The 6,436-nt window shown below is 35.6% G+C and overlaps 1 pseudogene; it reads right to left on the reverse strand.

Moving 5' to 3' along the window:
* The window catches only part of LOC100687481, a 73,111-nt pseudogene extending 72,584 nt beyond the window's left edge, over positions 1-527 (reverse strand).
* Positions 528-6,436: the final 5,909 nt, after the last annotated feature.

Here is a 6,436-nt window from a genome sequence, read left to right on the forward strand (position 1 = left end):
CTGACTTAAGGAAACACTTTTAGTATGGTACAAGCCATTAAATTTGTGATAATTTATTACACATCAATGAAAAAACACCCTCTCCCTACCCAAATCCTTGTATTATGGTGAAATACTCCATCTTACTTCAAAAGATGACCACTTATTTGTCATTCATAAGGGGCACGGAGTGATTCCTCATCATTTATTTGCTTTATCTTGTTTTTGCTAACATATAGGAATGGTAAATGTTTTTGTAAATTTAAACATAATCAGTTGCACACAAACAATGGCACATTCTCCAGCACTAAAAATCATATATTTAAGGAATATTCACTGATATGAGAAAATGCCTGTGGCAAAAAATCATGATGTTCTCCAAATACCCCATAAGTTTTCCACATTTCTCAAACCCCTCCCAGGGGCCATATGATGATTCCATGCCATTTACCATCAGCAGAAATAAGTTTGCTTACAGATGAGGTAGTGAAAAGTCTTTGTATGATGCTAATTCTTTCTTCTCCTGTGATGACAGCTGCTGTGGTCATGGTTCCAGATGGCCCAGCTAAAAATGATGAAGTTTCCTTAAACCTGTGTCCTGGAGACACTTTTGGAGAGGAGTGCCTGCTGTCCTGTATGGTGCATCTAGCATGATGGAGAAATAAAGATTTGTTGTCATTAATCACTGGGATTTGGGGGTTGCTTCCACAGCACAATCCAGTTTATCCTTATTAATTAAACACTGTTACAATAAATTTAAGATTATGATAAAACATTGTTTTGTACAGACAAAATAGCACAAAGAAAGATAGGATGGTATGTTTACTAAAAGGCCAATAGTGGCTATTTCTAATTGGTGAGATGAATGATAAGATTATAAGCAATTGCTGATTACTTTGTCATATGACAAGTTTTCCAAAATATTTGTAGCCAACACACATACACATGCATGTGTGCATTACAAACACACATATTATTATCTAAGAAATACAGGCCATTTTTTAAACTGGAATCACTGATGAGATATCTAATGTTTGTTTACTTAATGTTTTTTTATATCTAAGTCTCCCTAACTGCTAAATTCCACCAACCACCACGATAATATGTTATCCCACACCAAGATAAAAAGGAGCAGTTTAATATTATTATTGTGAAACTACTTGTGTATTTTCAAGACTTTTAGAAATTAAAGAGCTAGTTTTCATTTGAAAGAAAGAAAAAGCGAAAAGTGGGATATGATAACATTGTCTTACTTACTGGAGCAAAACTGTAAGCCACTGCTTTCTTTTTCTTGTTTAAGACTCCAAAACACCAAAGGCTAATGCAGTCTAAGAAAATAATGTAGCAACTACTTAAAGGTATATCAATTTCTGATGATTTTCAAAATTCTGAAGTCTTTCACTGCAAATGGATTTCACCACAAATGGATAATGTCGAAAGGCATCTTTTAAAGTATTGGAAATAGCTAAATTTGGTTCATTTTAGATAGAGTTAATATTTCCCACCTAAATTCTTCTCTGCAATTAAAAGAACTTGACCACAGACAGGGGAAAAAAAAAAAAAAGAGCAATGGATTTTGACCTTGGGCAGCATCTCATCTATCAAGCTGTTACTTCTAACTAGTGTGTGTGTGTGTGTGTGTGTGTGTGTGTATTGCCATTTCATAAAAGCAATCCCTCCTCTTAGCTTAAAATTGGAGAAATCCTAGGTAATACTACATAAGCCTTTTATAAAAAAATAGATTATTTAATAGAACACTGCACCTAGCCAAACTATTTCTGACCCCCAGACAAAGGGGCAGATGAGTCTGGGTCTTTTCTGAGTGCTTCTCAACTGATGAATCCATCAAATGAGTTTTTACTTAAGACTGTGCTTTGAGGCCCGTCTTCCTTTCTGAATGCAACCATACATGCGTGCGCGCACACGCACATACACACACATCCATTCAGTCACGCACTCACTTGTACATTTTATGGATAAGAATATCCAGAATTTTAGAACAGCTGAAATGTGTCCTTGACCTTCATACTTTGTAAGAAGAAAACCAGAAACTGGATTTATAGCCAATTGTCCTGGATTGAACCATATATATATATAATGAATGATTCAGATTATGTAGAGGTTCTTGCTAGTATTTTCATTTTCTGCTTAAAATTCTCTTTCATTCTCTGCTTTAAACCTGCTTAGCATTCCAATTCTAGAAAGATGATTTCTACTTTTGCCTCAACTAAATTCTGATTTATGAAACAGTCCATATTGCAGTACATTTTTTGGTTCCACTGGCATAATTAGCAAGGTATCAAATGCCAAGCTGGCATTACCTCATAAGGAAAAGATATTTTCACACCATTTCTCATGGAATGAAGGAATCAAGCACTCTTGTATTCCTCCATTGCTAAGGCCCTTCAAGCAATGCTAACGCAAAGAAAAAATTCTGGCTTTCTAAATTAGCTAATGACTACCATGGCACCTGGGATTTTTCCTGGGAATGACTAGATGTGTGTTTTCTTAGCTATTGAGTGCTGGTCAAGTGCTAGCTCTAATATAAACTCACCTGTATAAAAGACAGTGTTTGCCCAACCTAGGACTTTGACTTTATTATCTATGCCTTTTGTATGACTGGTGAAAGATCCAAGTCATTTTCCTAATTGTTCAGTTTTTTCTAGCAAATATGCAATCCTGATCAGAGGGTCTATGTTGCAGAAATGAACGAAAATAGAAGTGTTCATCAGAACTCAAATGAATTGCTTACTTTTATCCTATATAAGTTTTTTAGTTAACAAGACCTACTGCCAGCTGGGAAGAAAAATTGATGGGAATGCAGACACAATAGATTGTTCTCCTCCATTCAATATTCAATAGTTGATTTGGATTGGACAATGCGGTACAGGCAATTTTTTTTCACTAATTGGCTACTGATTTTATATTGTGTTTCAAATAGGAACAATATAGAGACACCATTCTATCACATTCAAGTTAAAATAAATTTTTAAAACTTGATTCCAACAGAGGTGGACAAACAAGGCATTTAAAGGGCTAAGTAAATATTCTGACCTACAGAGCCAGACAAATATTTTAAGTGGTTTTGGTTCTTCTGTGAGAAAATGAATTTCTGTGCTTTCCCCAAAGACCCCATTCCTTTCCCTTTTTATCTGAATTGATCACATTTTCATGGTTCACCTATAAATAGATTTGTGGGATCAGGAGATTCTGTCAATATCAATGTTCTATAACCTGGAGAATGGGAAGAGGAGAGTTGGGGGAAGAAAGAAGGGGGCGGGTGCTGGAGAGAGTGAGCACAAGGACTTACTCTAACACTATTGAGGGTTCTGTGGGACGTCGGATTTACTGTGTTCATGGCACACTAATACCATAGTGTGTGGAATCACTGGTGCTAGGCTGCAGAATACAGATTTGTTCTCCGATTGGGATATCCTGCCTAATACTTCATTTCTGGATGCCCTCCTTTCAGGGTTTATGAGCAACTAGGTTTACACATCCCTTTCACTGAAATCTCTGTTGCACACAGTGAAAGAAGGAAGGATTGTTTTTGGTAGCCACCTAATTCCGAGATTCTTCAAAGTTACCTGCACTTTAGACTCACCTGGGACCTGTGCATAGTAATCCAGAACCTCAGGGCCACATGTCAAATGTTGACGTGGAAACGCTTTTCCCATATGTTCCAAATGTTTCTAATGTCAGGAAGGCTTAATTACGAACCCTTGCACTGAAAAATAGTCGTGGAAGGAAACCAGCTAGGCAAAGAAACCAAGGAACTTGAGGTAACATGACCTGACTCCAGTGCTCAGCTGTGCCTGGGAAGAAGAGTTCTCTAGATCTTGGGGGTAACAGAGACACCCACCTTTCCAGGTTCCACAGCAGAGACAGGCTGTACCAGGGAAAGTAGGCACCAGCATGGGTTTAGGGAGGTTGGAAGACAGTGCTCTTACATAACCACTTGGGTTCTGGGTTTCAACAAGTACCAGGAGCAGTGGTCACAGTGAGATGGCTCACACAGCATCCTAGACACGGAAATTCTCTGTTACAGACATGGCTGGGGAAGGAACCAAGGGAAGTTCCCCCATTAAGGAAGGAACAAAGGGGAAAATGTCATATCTGTGAACACATGGAAGACATGCCCTGGAGATACCAAAAAATGACTTGAGGAAGAGCTACAGGGCTTGAAATAATGAGCAGGAACAAGAAATATAAATGCTGTTTATTATGGCTAATCTAGTCACATTTTCCCCTGGGCTGAAGGGGTCTATTGATACAAGGGTAATAAACTCAATACAAGTTTTAAAGTAGTAAACAAACTTTTAGGCAGATAACAAAAGTTATCTAGTACAACATGAGTTGGCATGGGCAATACACTTGTGCTAATCATGTTTGCTCTCTTGAAAAAAAAGTGTATTACATAGGCTTAGGAAGCTATATACTGTGGTAGTTAAAAGTGAGTGGTCTGAAATTAGTCTGAGTTCTGGCTCTTCAAAGTAATTAGCTATGTAATCTCAGTGTTTGGCTTTTTCTTCATTGTATTATGGAAATTAAGTGAGATAATACATTTTGGAGTTCAGTTAGTACCTGGTACAAGTAAATTTTCAATAAATTCTTAGGTTTCTTTTCATATGCTTTAATAGCATTCAGTGAACAAGACTGATTTTGAATCTTGATTCATGGATTTGGCTTGTTCTGCTTGGGTTTTGTGCTATTTTCCAAACATATATTATGAGATGTAGAAGATAAATTTTGAGGTACTCTTTAGTGGTTATAATAATAAAATGGGCATCTTTAACTTATCATGATGTATTTTTAACTACTATTACAGTACTTTACAAACAATGTCAGAACTTTCTTTTTTTTTTAATGTCAGAACTTTCTATCAGTATAATTTCATTTCGCCTTCTTCCTGCCCTTTGAGTTCTTGCTGTCATATTTTACTTTCAATGTAACAAATGTCACAATATATTGTTATTATGTACATGTTAAGTCAGGAAGTAGCCTTTTAAAAATATGAATGTAAATTCTGAACATATATAGCAAATATGTGTTAAAATGTATGTATACATATTTTGAGTATATATTGAATATATATTAAAATTTTAGATATATTATTTTTGGTATTGTGATTTTCTAAGATTTGTTGATTGATAGCTTTCATAAATCTTACAAAATTCTTGGCTGTTATTTCCTTTGATACCTCCCAAAGATCTTAATACTTCCATTTCCTTATCCTTTTTTGGGGGAGAAGGTAATTAGTTTGTGTAATTTCTGTTGACCTCTTTCCAAGGTCACTGAGGGTTTTTTTCTGTTATATTCAATCTTCTGATATTTCTTCAAATGAATTAACTTTTCAAGGTGAAAATTGTAACTTCATATGTAGCATCTGTTTGTTTTTCATAGTTTTCTCTGCCAACATTCTTGGTTTATTCTTTAATATGATACCCAGTATAGGGAACATTTCTATCTCCCTAAAGACACTCATTGTGTCCCATTATAGGTGATCCTGTCTGTCCATTAGCACTGGGCCTTGAGCATCTGTTGATTTGCTTTCTTTTACTGTAGCTTGTGTCTTCTACTTATCTTTCCACTTACATCAATTACTTTTTTAAATAATTTGTAGTTCTTAGGGTACTTATCTTGTATATCTTTTAAAAAATATATTCCTAGAAACTTTTGATGCTATTGTACCCATAGGTAAGTGAAAAGATACTTAACATCACTGACTAATTGTCAGAGAAACACAAATCAAAATTACAATGAGACATTACCTCACACTTGTTAGGATGACTATTCTCACAAAAAGATAGAAGATAAGAAGTATTGATGGGATGCAGAGAAACTAGAAACCTACACTGCTGATGGAGATGTAAAATGGTACAGTTGCTATGAAAAACAGTATTGAGTTTCCTCAAAAAATTAAAAATAGAACTACCATATGATACAGCACTTCCACTTCTGGGTATATTACTCAAAGGAATTAAAATCAGGATCTTGAAGAGATATCTGCACTTCCATGTTTGTTGCAACAACAACAAGTAAGTCATGAAGTAACCCAAATGTCCATTTACAGATGAATGAATAAAGACAATTTAGTATATACATACAATGGAATATTATCCAGCCTTCAAAAATATGGAAGTCTTGCCATTTAGAGGACAACATAGATGAACGTGCAGAACATTATGTTAAGTGAAAGGAGGTCACAAATAAACAAAACAAATTATTTGAGGCACCTAAAATAGTTAAACTCATTAGGCAGAGACTAGGATGGTGGTTGCCAGGGGTTGGGGCGACTGAGAATTAGGGGGTTGTTCAAATTAGTATAAAGTTCCAGTTATGAAAACTGAATTAGCTTTAGAGATCTGCTGAATAGCATTGTGACTATAGTCAGCAATTTTGTATTGTTCATTTAAAAATTTGATGAGGGTAGGTCTCATATGAAGTGTTCTTACCT

This window comes from Canis lupus, chromosome 37, assembly GCF_011100685.1.
Source record: "Canis lupus familiaris isolate Mischka breed German Shepherd chromosome 37, alternate assembly UU_Cfam_GSD_1.0, whole genome shotgun sequence".
Lineage (NCBI taxonomy): Eukaryota > Metazoa > Chordata > Mammalia > Carnivora > Canidae > Canis > Canis lupus.